Source organism: Mustela putorius, unplaced genomic scaffold, assembly GCF_011764305.1.
Source record: "Mustela putorius furo isolate JIRA1106 unplaced genomic scaffold, ASM1176430v1.1 tig00000589_pilon_pilon_pilon, whole genome shotgun sequence".
Taxonomy (NCBI): Eukaryota; Metazoa; Chordata; class Mammalia; order Carnivora; family Mustelidae; genus Mustela; species Mustela putorius.
The window spans coordinates 10,362,588-10,377,799 of record NW_025421425.1 but is presented as its reverse complement, the minus strand read 5'-3'; the positions used below and the strand labels follow the sequence as shown (position 1 = coordinate 10,377,799).

Below are 15,212 nucleotides of genomic sequence, written 5' to 3'. Positions count from 1 at the left end.
CTTAGTGTCTAAGCTCAGAAAGTAGAGATTTGTACAATGTTATTGGTATAAAATCTTGCAGCATACTTAGTTGGCCTTAGGTGAAAGCATATGTTAAAATCTAATGATCATGGCATGGTAATAATCAATTAATTTAATTATTATTAAATATTTCAGTTCTCCTGAAAACTGAATCAAAATTTTCAAATAAGTATGAATGTTCCTGTATTTGTTTCTTTATCAAGTCAAGCCATTTTAACTGCATGCTTGATAATATTTTCCACCAAATTGTTAACATGCTATTAAAATATAATTTTGTACATTTATAATAATTCATTTCTTTTACATGTAGAAGTTTATTTTAATAGATTAATTTGACGAAGATATAGTTGATTCTAAAGAGAAATAAATAAATATATAAACAAAATTTGATTGAAATATAATACTAAAATAATGTATTTTTTTTAAATGTTAATTATCGGGGTGCCTGGGCGGCTAAGTAGGTTAAGTGTCTGCCTTTGGCTCAGGTTATGATCCCAGGCTTCTGGGTTGGAGCCACATGTTCAGGCTCTCTGTTAGGCGGGGAACCTGCTTCTTCCTGTCCCTTTGCCTGCTGCTGTAGCTACCTGTGCTCTCTCTTTCTCTGTCAAATAAATAAATAAAGTCTTAAAAAAAAGATAAAAAATGTTCATTGTTTAATACCCATGATATCAAACTGTGGGATATAAACAGCAGAGTGTAAGAAATACGCTCTTTAGTTCTTTGGGGTATAAAATATACTGGCCATTCTGATTTCCTTCATTATGTATTTTTCTTCTTTAATTAAAAATTAATAAATCTGAAATTAGATATTTTGCCAACATTACTGAATCTGTTATTTAATTGACTTGTATAATATTTAATAATGAAGGATTACCTTTAGAATAGATAAAATTCAAGAGGCTAAACAAAGTTTGAAAAGGATCAGGAGCTCAATTAATTCAAAATATTCTGAGTAATTTAGAGTGACACTTAGAAAACCTTTCTGCTTTCACAATTGAAAGAATTGACCCGTGAGGTAAGATCTGATGAGCAGTCATTATTATTATTATTGCTACTCTAGAAACTACTTCCTTAACTTTGAATGGAACAAACTTTATTGAAAAGTTTTGTTGCACTCCCCAGGTTATAACTCAAATTAATGTTCTCTCTTTGACTTGAGAAACCCTTGTAGATATTTTAAGAATACCTGCCTCTACTAAGAAAAGTTAAAAAGTACTGTGCAAATTTTCATTTTATTTAATATTTATGCCATTTAAAAGTAGTCCAGAATATGCTTCTCAAAACCAAAGTATGGTTATATACCAAATACCAGACACCTACCAGTTTAGTAATTCTATTTTATAATATCATTTTATTTTATATACTCTATCACTTCAGATTAGATGCTGTGTCTTAGAAAATAATCTGTAGGTATTTGATCATGCACATTAAATTCATCCAATGATATCTGCCTCTCACAAATAGATATGATTTATTTGATAGTGTAATTACATAGACTTGATAATTTTGTATTGTTTGTAATAATAATTAATTTTTCCATTTTCCATTCATTTACAGTTTGCATTTATTTCCTTGACTGGTTTACCTTAAGCTTTGTTACGATTATAATTAGCTTTATATTAAAGTGTGCTATACTTTAGCACATTGGACCAATATTGACAGACTCAGGAAAAACAAATTGCTATAAATTTTATTTTATTTATTTTTATTTAATTTTTATTTTTTTAAAGATTTTATTTACTTATTTATTTGACAGAGAGAATATAAGTAGGGGAAGCAGCAGACAGAAGGAGAGGGAGAGGCAGGCTCCTTGCCCAGCAGGGAGCCCAATGCAGTGCTCCATCCCAGGACCCTGGGATCATGACCTGAGTTAAAGGCAGCTGCTTAACCAAATGAGCCACCCAGGCGCCCCTCCTACAAATTTTACACATGTGCAAAGTAATTTATTGATTTTTTATTAACATATAATGTATTATTTGTTTCAGGGGTACAGGTCTGTGATTCATCAGTCTTACACAATTCACAGCACTCCCCATAGCACATACCTTCCCCAAAGTCAGTCACCCCACCACCACATCCCTCCCACCCCCTCTGTCTTCCATCAATCCTAGCTTTGTTTCCTGAGATTAAGAGCCTCTTATGGTTTGTCTCCTTCTGGTTTCTTTTTTTTTTTTTTCATTTTTCCCTCCCCTCCCCTATGATCCTCTGTTTTGTTTCTCAAATTCCTTATATCATAACTTATTGATTTTTTAAAAGATTTATTTATTTGAGAGAGAGAGCGCACGCATGAGAGAGCGCATGAGTGGGGGGGAGGGGCAGAGAGGGGGGAGAAGCAAACTCCTCAAAAGGGGGAGCCAGAAATGGGGCTCATCTCACCACCGTGAGATCATCACCTGAGCTCAAATCAAGACTTGATTGCTTAACCAACTCAGCCACCAGACACCCCTTCATTGATTTTTAATGTTGGAAATCACATTGTTTATTGTTTGACATTTAAAAAAATATTATTTCTAATTAGCACTGCCATGATAAGCTTCCTTGTTTTGTGAAGCAGTTTTAGTGTTCGTATTATATTAAAACAACAGGTGAAGGATCTTGCCAGTTAGTCAAAAGAAATTGAAACAAATATGAGATTAGCTTAGAAACTTTAAGAAAATCAAATATATATGTGTGTATATATACATATATCCCTAAATTTATAAATATAACATTTTTTATAATCCTAAAGATGCTTAAATGTTAATAGCATTTTAATTCCACTAAAATATTTATCATGATTTCCTATATGAAAATAAAACATCTAATGCATTTATTTACCTTGAGAGATAAAGGACTAGTTTCTCCACAACATTTGGTAACAAACCCTTAAGAAATGAGAACTTGGGCACCTGGGTGGCTCAGTGGGTTAAGCTTCTGCCTTCGGCTCAGGTCATGATCCCAGAGTCCTGGGATCGAGTCCCACATCAGGCTCTCTGCTTGGGAGGGAGCCTGCTTCCTTCTCTCTCTCTCTCTCTCTCTGCCTACTTGTGATCTCTCTCTGTCAAATAAATAAGTAAAATCTTTAAAAAAAAAAAAAAAGGAAAGAAAGAAATGAGAACTTGTCATTTATTGTTCATCCCTTATTTGTCCATTCAAAATACACTTTTATATCCTGAACTAAGTATTTGCTGTCGGTTCTTCCAGATCCACCCCCCACGTTTATGAGCTCAGCTTCCTGGCTCATGATGCTGACCTGTATGGACTCTCCCCTTGCTCTGTTTCTGTTGGGCCGTCAGTCAGTGCCCTGGCAGAAGATAACAAGGAGAAAGCAGTGTTTCTACCCAGCACCACTTGAGGTTGTTTCTTTGAGGCTCTGTTCTTGACTAATTTATCTAGCTCCACTGAAAGCGATCTTCCTTGTAGGACTATCTCTACATTATTCCCTTGGGCCTCAGCACAGTGAAAACTTATTTGTCACACAGACACATGACTCTTTGTAAAAAGTCTTTTGTAAATATATTCTGCCCGAATGATCCCAACTTTGGGTGTTCCATCTGATTCCTGCTGTGGTCAGCCTGAAACTGTTGTCTACCACCCACCAGGTGTGGCTCTTGTTAATGTCAAGATTAACAAATAGTTTCTTTATTTACTCATTATATATTTATTATTTATTTATTCATCCATTCACTTGCTTATTGTAATTTGAAGTGGAACAGAGACCTCTCAATTTCTTTTCTTGCATCTTTAAGTAAAATTAGTTCTACTCTTTTCCTGTACCAATCATACCAAACATTCAGAATCCCAATCTGTGAAAGCAAAACTACAAGATCCGAGGAGTTATGAATTTAAAATGTAAAATGTTTTGTTAGTATTCTCCTTTCTATGTGAGGACAGAACATGTCTTTTGTGTATAAACTCAGTGATGAAATGCAGAATGTCTTCCCTCATTAAACACTGTTCAGATGTTTTTGACTAGAAGTGTATTCTTGAAATGTATTCATTATAATATTAATTTTCTAGTAATCAAATAACGTGAACTACCCATGGGGATTGTTAAAAAAAGTTTTTGTCTTTGTATATGTGGTTCATAATTACAACAATGCAAAAAGCATCATTCTTTAAGAATAGTAAAATACATTGTGGTTCCATCTCATTCTTTCTTAAAGGTTTTTTTTTTTTTAATTTATTTATTTCACAGTGAGAGAGCAAGATCACAAGTAGGCACAGAGGCAGGGAGAGAGGGAGGGGGAAGCAGGCTCCCTGATGAGCAGAGAGCCCCATGCGAGGCTTGACCCCAGGACCCTGAGATCATGAACTGATGGCAGAGGCTTAACCCACTGAACCACCCAGGCGCCCCTGAATATTTTTTCAAGTATGGTTATGTAATATTTTTTAAGGCAATTGCAGGATAGGTTTTGGATTAAGAGACATTAAAAACATTTAAAAGCATTTAAACTTAAATAACTTTAAAGTATTTAAAACATTGGATATAAAAATTTAGTTTTCCTATTTTTAAAAAATTTCTTATTTATTCAATTTTTTAAAATAAGTTTTAAGATAACATATTGATTCTAACGCTTGAAACAAACAAGTCCATTCACAATATAAGAGATGCTATGGCACAAATGGTTGTGCCATTTAACTGCATTTTTGTCTGAAAATAGTATATTATAAGATGTTTATCTTCCCTGAAGGAATTCGTACTGGGGCTTGCTTTGCTCAAAATGTTGCCTTTGTTATTCAGGGGCTCTTAATAGGCTTTTCCCCTCTCTCTGGATATAGTTGTCAAATATATGGAACGGGACACCTGGGTGGTTCAGTGGGTTAAGCCTCTGCCTTCGGCTCAGGTCATGATCTCAGGGTCCCGGGATCGTGTCCTGCATCAGGCTCTCTGCTCAGCGGACAGCCTGCTTCCTCCTCTCTCTCTGCCTGCCTCTCTGCCTACTTGTGATCTCTCTCTGTCAAATAAATAAATAAAATCTAAATCTATATATATATATATATATATATATATATATATATATATGGAATTAATTAGTCAATCAACTTCTTCCTCTTTCTCTCTCTCTCACAGACACAGAGACACACACACACACAGACCCCCCCCCCAACACACACACACTATGTTTCAAATATAGGCCTGCAATATATCTGGAAATTTCAGGAGAACGAGTAAAATTACAGTTAAGGAGAATGAGAATGATGAAAACCGAACACAAATATAATAATAGATAGATGTTTTATAAAAGCCATTGGAGCAAATAAAATCAAGATTATTTTTGAGAAATATGTCTCCTCTTCCAAAAATCTGTTACACAAATAAAACTTCATTGCAAATACTAATATTCAGCTTAACATTTTTCAATTATCCTTATGTCCTTCAAGCATTCAGTAAATATTCAAGTAGCCTTCTGTTAAGTCATCATTGTCCATAAAGTTTATTTGAATTTAAGTAAATTCTTCCATGCCAGACACTGTCTTTTACTCATCTCTCTATCCTCAGAGTGGAGCATATTCTGGGGCAAATATTAGATATTTAATTAAATGTGTGTATAATTAACTATTGACACATACTATACAACAAGGATAACATTCTTAATCAAAGAGTAAGCAGAAATTCTAAAAGTAAGAAATTGGAGAGCAGCCCAATACCACCAATTTGGAGAATCTGGTGTCACATGAGACGAGGGTACCCAAAGCTGCTGAATTCATCACTCATGTACCCCCCGGGGAATTAATGACGTGTTCAGGATGTCTGGCTACTGCTTAATAATGACAGTCTCCTCAAGGAAGGGGCAGTACAGTCATTTGCCCACTTCACACCCTTCTATCTGGAAAGATTGAAGGGTGTGAAGATCAGGTCTTAAAGGCAGAACAGAGTGATCTGGGTAATAGCAGATTTTTAGATCCAAGAATCAATATTTCCCTTAATTGTGATCCCTTAGATAAAGAAGCAAGTGACAGCCAGCCAGCCGGAGGACATGGGTGGAGGTACAGAGAATCCTGTCATGGATCATTATTCCAACGACTTTTGTACTCTTTATGCCAATAATGTAGATGGCAAAAGACCATTGTTGCATATATCAGAAGCCACTAGCTTCAGCCTAAAAGCTTCTGGAGTGGTCGTTGGAGATGAGAACCCCCACACCACTTACAGGCCAGGTTGTTGGAATACTCAAGATTCCGGTTTACTGGTGTGGAGATGGCCATGTTCAGTTGGTTAGTCATGAAGAGGTACAGCATTCAGTAATTGTTCCAAGTGAAGTCCAAACTGCCAAGAAGTTTATTAAAATCATAGAACATGCAGAAAATGAGTATTAGGGGCACCTGGGTGGCTCAGTGGCCTAAAGCCTCTGCCTTTGGCTCACATCATGATCCCGGGGTCCTGGGATCGGGCCCGGCATCGGGCTTTCTGCTGGGCAGGGAGCCTGCTTCCTCCTCTCTCTCTGCCTGCCTCTCTGCCTACTTGTGTTCTCTGTCTGTCAAATAAATAAATAAAATCTTAAAAAAAAAAAAAAAGAAAAAAAGAAGATGAGTATCAGGCAGCAATTAGTGACAACTGTCACACAGTGTCAGACACCACGTTCAATGCTTTGTGCCAGCCATTGCCAGTTACCTGCACCAAAATTGACTAAAAGAAGATCAGCAAAAAAAATGTAGAATGCTTAAAGGCTGAATGTAAGGATTCTTCAGTATGTAGGAGGGAAGGATTCAACATGTGGTCATGTGATAAATAGTGATTTATTTGTAAACGAGAGTGATATTTTGTTCGGGCCTTAGTTAAAGGTTTTCTAGCCCTCCTGGAATATTGTTGAACCTACAGCAACATCTTGATTCTCTTGTGTTATTTGCTTTGCAATTTTCTGTTTTCACTACATCTACTTGCGTTTGTTTGTTGTTGTTGTTGTTTTGTTTGTTTGTTTTAATTCTGTCACATTTAGTGATGAAGAGAGCGATGTGTCCTGGAGTCATTTTCCTGTCTAGCTAATTTTCCTAGCCATGAAGTCCTGTTATTAATATCGACAGGTAATATGCTCAGGACTTTTCTCCCCCGTCCTTCAAAGCACTTCTAGTACCTCCGTGATTCTTGCCGATCCACCAACAACTAACAAGGCTGTGCTATAAACTAGCTGAATGGAAGACACATTCGTCCTTCCTCCCTTCAACTACTTTGATCAGCATTTATAACGTCTCATAACTGGGGGCACCTTGGGGGCTCAGTAGTTTAGACTCCAACTCTTGATTTCAGCTCAGGTCATGATCTCAGGGCTGTGAGTTGGAGCCTTATGTCAGGCTCCATGCTGGGCAGTGTGGAACCTGCTTAACATTTTCTTTCCCTCTCCTTTTGCCCCTCTCCTTAAGCATGTGCCCTGTCTCTTTTTCTTTCACTCTCTCTCTCTCTCTTAAAAAAAAAAAAAAAAAAGTAAACATGTCAAGGCTATTGTTTCCAAAAGTTTGGAATTGGGCTTTTCAGGTCCCTTTGCAGAGGCAAAGGAAGTTGTCTGGAAATTCCATTATAGCCCACTTCTCTGGGGAAGTTGTATTTTTTTTTTTAAGATTTTATTTATTTATTTGACAGAGAGAGATTACAAGTAGGCAGAGAGGCAGGCAGAGGGAGAGAGGAGGAAGCAGGCTCCCTGCTGAGCAGAGAGCCCGATGCGGGACTCGATCCCAGGACCCTGAGATCATGACCTGAGCCAAAGGCAGCGGCTTAACCCACTGAGCCACCCAGGCGCCCAGGAAGTTGTATTTTAACCCAGAGTCTTACACACCACAGTTCCTGAACATCAAGTGCTTTCTTCTCTTCCCTTTCTTGTCTCCTTCCCACCCAGTAGCGTTACAGTTGTAGACATCGGTCTGCATTTTTAGACGGGTTTTACCCATTTGTCATTATTTTTTATTACTAATGAACTACTGATGTATTAGGAATGCACTAGAGTATAAATTTTGAAAAACACAGATGTTGAAGGTATAATCGGTATCTTGCGCTTTAATACTTTGTGGTGGGATTGTACTATAAGCAAATGAATCTAAACAACTATGTAAATCTCAAACAAAATCTAAAGATGAACCAAAGTGAAAAGGATACATTCCAGGTAGAATCTTTCTACTGTAACCTGTTATTTGAGGGAATATTGGTGATTTGTTCAAAATAAGATGTACACCTTGTTCCAAATTGCTCTTCTTCAGTGCTGTCTGCCAAGAACTCAGATGTAACTGTGATGTACCAACTCTTCCCAGGTGTATTGGCAGGTCTATGTGTGATCTCAGAATCCATGGGTGACATAGATATGATATGACAACTGCTAATGGTGTATCCATTTATGTTGTTTACACTTCTATGACCAGGCCTTATGGGAGGGTCATTTTTTCAAAAAAAAAAAAAACGGGTAGTGTCTTCCTATTTATCTGTGGATACATGTCAAAAAAGAAGGGGGGTTGTCTTTCCTTTTAAGTTTGGCTTAGTAATATAGTCAAGCATGTTTGTTTCCAAGTGACCCCCTGAGCTATAGGATCACTTTTGTTTATTTCAAATAAAATATATTTGCTTTAAAAATAAAAGTAAGAAATGCATTTAATAAGTCACACTTACATAGAACAAACAATGGAGAACATTTCTTTCAAATATTTCCGATGTGCTTTCCCATTTTCGTTGACCTTGATTTTTCCTAAAACAATTTCTCCCTAGTCAAATCACTTATCAAGGATAGATTTAAATTACATGTCAAAAACTCTTTATTCCTCAAATCACTTTTGGTTCAAGGGATGTAAAGGCAGTTACATTTTGAACAAGTTCATTGTTGTATTACATTTTCCTTTCACTGGGGAAGAAATCAGTAGGAAGAAAGGCAGCTATAATGGAAAGAATGGAACACATGAGGCTTACATTGAGTTCATAAAGTCATCAACAAAAAGAGACAGGAAGAACAAGGTTCTTATCTCTTAGTTCAATTCAGAAGAGAACTTTGTCTGGAAATAGTTAAATGATTCGGACTTAGTTTTTTGTGGTATTTAAATTTAATGTTACTGAAGAATCACATCTAAACAAAAATTCTTGTGCATTCTTTCCGTGCTCTTTAAGAATGATTCCGCTCCCAGGCTAGTTTACTCACATCTAACTAGTTTATTGTATCTGCCAGAATGCAGAGCTGATACCAGAAGATGAAAAACTTTTCTCTTCAGTAACCATTTAAGAAACACTGGCCAAATTAGAAAGGTATTTTGGAAATTAGTTCCTTTTCAAAAAAGAAAAAAAAAAATCTATTCTATACTGCAAGGAATTTTTTGGTATTTTCTTCTAATTAGAAAGGTTTTTATAAGGTAAATGTCCTCCAAAAGTAAAAAGGACATGCTGCAATCCAGGCAGGATTTAAACACTCTCTCTTCCATTCAATGCTTGTGTAACCATCTATATATTCATTAACATTTTGACATTGGAAGGAGGAAATAGTTATTACACTGTTGGATTATTCATCAATATGAGTGAATCCATTAGTAGATTTCAAAAAATGTGACTTCTGTTATCATCAGTAACTCAGTATTATGTACATAATAAGCCTTTTATAAATTGTACAAATAAATTAACCACTACCAATGCCTCACATTTATGTAATATGGTATATTTCACACATATTTCACACAGAGTTAAAAAGGTGATTTTCTGAGAAGGTCAGACATGTAAGATGTGCTTTATTTCATGGGGTATTGTGTGTTTGCAAAGCAATATAGTTAGGTGAGAAAACTGTATTCCTTGTTTTCAATATATCCTCTGCTTTGTGATTTCTGATCCTTACACTCACCTCGTGCTTTTCACTCAATATTAAATCCCCTCTGCTGGGGTGATTGGTGACCAGTCTCGACCTAAATGCACATTTGCTGTTGAGAGGTCCATTGGATTAACAAAATATATTCCTTGGTGATTTCTATAGGAACAGATATGGAGACCCACAAAAGCAGGATTAAAGTTTCTTAAAGTGCATGAGGAAAACTATTAAAATTTTTATCAAAAAAAAATCTATCTTAAACAAGCAAGGGGGAATAAAAACAGAGGATGGAGGCTGTTTTAAATTAAAAAGGACATAAGAGACATAGTACATATAAATGTGAACCTTGATTCTGTTTCAAATAAGCTACAAAAAGTCTTTTCTTGAGATAAGCGGGGAAATTTGAGAATGAACATATTAGATGATGCCAAATAGTTAATTTCATATTGTGATGTATAGAAAGGAAACTGTGGTCATGCAAGGAAAGATTCATAGTTTTATAAGATGCTTATAAAAATATATAGGTAAGGATGCCTTGGTGGCTCAGTTATGTGTCTGTCTTTAGCTTAGGTCATGATCCCAGGGTCCTGGGATCCAGTACCACATCAGGCTCCTTGCTCAACAGGGAGCCTGCTTCCCCCTCTGCCTAAAGGTCCCCCTGCTTGTGTGCTTGTGTTCTCAATTTCTCTCTTCCTGGAAAATTATATATGTGGGGTAAAGTGATTGAAAGTCAAGAATGTTCTTTAACATACCACAGTATTGTGAATAGATGAAGCAATGTTGTAAAGTCTTTATAACAATTGAATCTAAGTAAATACTCTATAAAAATTATATTTATCCTTTTATATAGTCCCTTAAAATAAAATTTGATTTAGAAACATTTAAAAGAAGTACTCTTAACCTATGTTTCCAGCATAAGGCTGGAATATATACATGGCCATCCTCCTGGTGAAAAGTATTAAAAACACTGTATATAATTTTTTAAAATAAATATATGAAAGTAAACCAACTTTCTAATTGCATTAAGAAGTTACCAAGGAAATAAAGAGTCCCGAGACCAAAAACTAATTTAAAAGCAAGAAAGAAGAGAGGTAAACAGCATTTCACTAGAACAAGCTACTTGCCCTGAGGACATTGTAAAATGAAACCTAAGGAAATTGAACTTTATTTCTTATGTATTTCTGGGACTGGCTCTAGGTAGTAAGCCTTCTGTAGAACTTCTAAATAGGTTTGGGACTTCAAATGACTGTAACTTCAGGGTAAGCGTGCACTAAATATCAGGTCACTTCCTCTCACCCCATGCTAGATCCAAAACCATTTTTTTTTCTCAAAATGAAGAGCTAGAGGGTGAAAAACCTTTCCCTGAGAATTAATAATGATAACTTAGCTTTAACAGTTCATACTGAATTCAGATAATCCGGTTGATAGAAAAAATAATAAATCCAAAGTAAATACAAGCTATTTGAAGGAACTCTGCATGCTCAAAGCATTTGCATGAATAGAGTTCCATGGAAAATAAGCTCACAGTTAAAAATCCAAAAACATACAGGGAAATAAGACATTAGGGTATGTATAATTTTAATTACAGAGCAAAGCATAATTTTACCCACCAATTAAAAAAAAAAAAAGATAGTTGGTTTACAGGTCTAGCCAACTCTACTATCTTCCTTTTTTCCTAAGAAAGCTATGTGAATCCATATATATCTCATGTTGGTTCAATTTTCCATCCTAGGTAGAATTTTCTTGGCTTAATCTTTGAACTATAGACAGACTGAGACAGATATTGTGCCATACTCTTGGTAGTAGCCATAAAAATGCAAAATCCTAATCTGACTTTATTGGTAGAATAGTTTATTTCTGTGGAAAGAACCAAGGATTTATATCTAATTGAAAAGGAATAAAATGTTTATGTTTGAACTAGATAGGCCTTATTTTATAATAAAAAACGAGGGTTTTCTTTTCATTTTTATATACCAATTTTTCTTTGAAAGATACCTGTGATTGGTTTGTTTGATAGACTTTTTCTTTTGTTGTGCTGTTCAGAATTGAGATCTTTGATAACAGAGCTTAAGGATTTTGTTTTCGGGTGTCTCATCTATAATGGGCTGAACCCTTACTGAAAACTCTATCTTGAAGTTGTTTTTATCTGTTAGTACAATAGGTACAGTTCAAAGGTTAATCTCCAGAGCTTTTCTTATGTTTTTAAATGTGTCTTCTTATATAAACTACAAAGCAGATACTTTAGTTTAAGAGAAGACTTCTTTTTACCCTTTTAAGGTGTTTCCTTAATCAATTGTAACATGCAGGCTTGGTGGGAAATTTAAAAGGATGTAGAAGTATCAAACTTACTTCCCATGCTGTTTTAGGTTTGCTGTTAAACATAGGTTTAGGGTTATGTCAATAAAACATGCATTTATTATTTCTCTGTTTTTTTAAAGTAAACATTTCATGGGAAAAGCATAAATAATTTTAGTTGTCTGTACAGTGCACTAAGTGATTATGGTTCTTTATAAGTGGTAATTAGAATACTGTTGTATTGTTTGACTATCAAATTGAAATAAATTTTTGTTGAGAGGTCAGAATTCAACTGTAATAAGGCTGTCATATAGACAATGAGCAGGGGAAGTGATTTGAGTTATAAATTGGTTTGCTTGACCATAACCAAGTTTTAGGATTTAGAGGCAAAGCAAAGTCATATTACTAGAAGATAACAAAACAGCTTGCCTGTTAATAGGATTTGTGCCTATTAGTCCACAAAATCCACTAAACCTATCTCTATTACCTGGTCTTCAATCTCTTTAGGTAGAATTAACTTTCTCCACTAACTTGGATGTCAGAAGAAACACTCCTGAGGGATTTTACCTTGATTGATGGGGAACTTTTTTTCATAATAACCTTGGTTATAACACAAAAGGATGAAATAATAAAATAGCTGGCAGTTTCTGTTAGTGAATTCCACATGGATGGAATCCAGAAAAAAGACAAAAAACTTCTATTGGTATGAATTACATTTTCTAATCCATAGATCTTTAAATTAGAGTTAGTGTATTAGATTGGTCTCCTAACTTAGTCCAATTTTTCCTGATTCCTAAGTAGGGATTTTTTTTCTCTAAGATTATCCCTCTCAGGGGATGGCTTTTTCTTTCTTTCTTTTTTTCTTTCTTTAATATATATTTTATTTTTATTTTTATTTTTTTATTTCTTTTCAGCATAACAGAATTTATTGTTTTTGCACCACACCCCGTGCTCCATGCAATCCGTGCCCTCTCTAATACCCACCACCTGGTTCCGCCAACCTCCCACCCCCCGCCCCTTCAAACCCCTCAGATTGTTTTTCAGAGTCCATAGTCTCTCATGGTTCACCTCCCCTTCCAATTCCCCTCAACTCCCTTCTCCTCTCCTTCTCCCCATGTCCTCCATGTTATTTGTTACACTCCAAAAATAAATAAAACCGTATGATAATTGACTCTCTCTGCTTGACTGATTTCAGTCAGCATAATCTCTTATTGGTAGGACATCTATTTGTGTTTTTAGAACCCTGTCTTCTACCCAGTGCTTTAATTATCCTCAAATATTTCAATTCTCTAGGATCCCTAGTCTCCTTCCTGGTATTTTTTCTTCAGTCTTTAGTGTGTGTTACCAGTTACTGTATTCTGTCAGATTCACATTTCAGACCAGCAGTAAAGAGAAAAAAAAAAGTTGTGTATATATATATAAGAATATTATATATGCATATATATTCATATATATTCCCTGATGTCAAGTAACTATAAGACAATAAAATCTTTTAAGTCTTCAAGATTGATTTCCTCTTGGCAGGTTTTCCATAAGAGATATTTCTATTACTTCATCTGCTTTGAGCTACAACACCAAAAGTTTTAACCCATCTGTTATCTAATCTTTTTTCAACGTTAGGCCCTAATGAGGGAAGGACATGCTACATAATTGTTAGGTGTTAGAGTAGGAAAAAAAAATCAGACATAATAATGTAATCAATATAATATGTTCCTTTTGGACTAATCAGAAATGCAAAAGTTTATAGGAAAATTAGCATATAAGATTTTTAAAACTTATCAAAACTTTCAAAACTCATTAAAATGCTGAGCCATTTTCAGCAAACACTATGACATTATTTCCATAATATATATACCTTAATGGGGAAAAATTCATCTAACAGTAATTCTGATTTAATTTTTATAGTTGTTACCATTGTAACAAGATCAGAATCATTTTCTTCTTTTCCTACCCAGAACTTCTTGCTAAAATGTAGGCTGTCAAATATTAATGGAAGTAATTTTTCATCAGTGTTCCTATTCTATCCACTCTAATCCTCTTCTCTTGTACATTGCATAACTCTAAAACTTGGCAAAATCCAAGGTAATCAAAGTAAGTTATAAATAGTTTCACAATCTAGCATAGCATTCAAAACATATAAATGATAAACAGCAAGTTGGAAAATCCTCCACCAGAAATCAGCTTCCGCATAGACATAATTATTTAAGATACTGAATTGTTTTAAACACATTTGCATATTGAACAATAACAAAACAGGTGATAAGAGATAAAAAATAGTTGTATTTTTTAACAGACACAAACATTTAAGTGACACTCATTATTACTGGATTATTCAAAAGTCTCTCATACCCTATTGGACTTTCTAATGACAGGGGAATTGTGCTTAAATTCTTCAAGACAAATATACCATTCTCCACATGCTTTTATCCATTGAGTATTAGTATGCATGTTAGATTTATTTATTGAGCTTCTATAGTCATGTTTTCCCACATCCTCCATCCCAAAGTTGTTTTATTGCTCATTTTAAGTGGGTTATATTGAAATCAATATATTTTATGACCCACGTGATGAAAATAGAAGAAAATGTAAAGTAGGCCTAATGAACTTTATATATTTTTTATTGCATTATGTTAGTCACCATAAAATACATCATTAGTTTTTGATGTAGTGTTCCAAGTTTCATTGTTTACGTATAACACCCAGAACTCCATGCAATATGTGCCCTCCTTAATAACCACCACCAGGCTCAACCATCCTTCCCCACTAAAATGCTCAGTTTGTTTCTCAGAGTCCACAGTTTCTCATGGTTCATTGACCTCCCTTCACTTTTCCTTTCCTTCTCCTAATGTCCTCCATGTTTTTCCTTATGTTCCACAAGTAAATGAAACCATATAGTAATTGACTTTCTCTGCTTGACTTATTTCACTCAGCATAATATCCTCCAGTCCCATCCACGTTGATACAAAAATTGGTTATTCATCCTTTCTGATGACTGAGTAATAGTCCATTGTATATATGGACCACATCTTTAGCAATTCATCTGTTGAAGGACATCTCTGCTCTTTCTACAGTTTGGCTGTTGTGGACATTGCTTCTCTGAATGTTGGGATATATATGGCCCTTCTTTTCACTACATCTGTATCTTTGAGGGAA

At 35.1% G+C, this 15,212-nt stretch overlaps 1 protein-coding gene and 1 pseudogene across 1 annotated transcript in view; both read left to right on the top strand.

Annotated features, from left to right (window-relative positions):
- The window catches only part of LOC101671856, a 110,257-nt pseudogene extending 103,014 nt beyond the window's left edge, over positions 1-7,243 (top strand).
- CDH18 (cadherin 18) overlaps positions 1-15,212 on the top strand; it is a 696,319-nt gene that overhangs the window by 50,759 nt on the left and 630,348 nt on the right. The gene's annotated exons all lie outside the window — the stretch shown is intronic.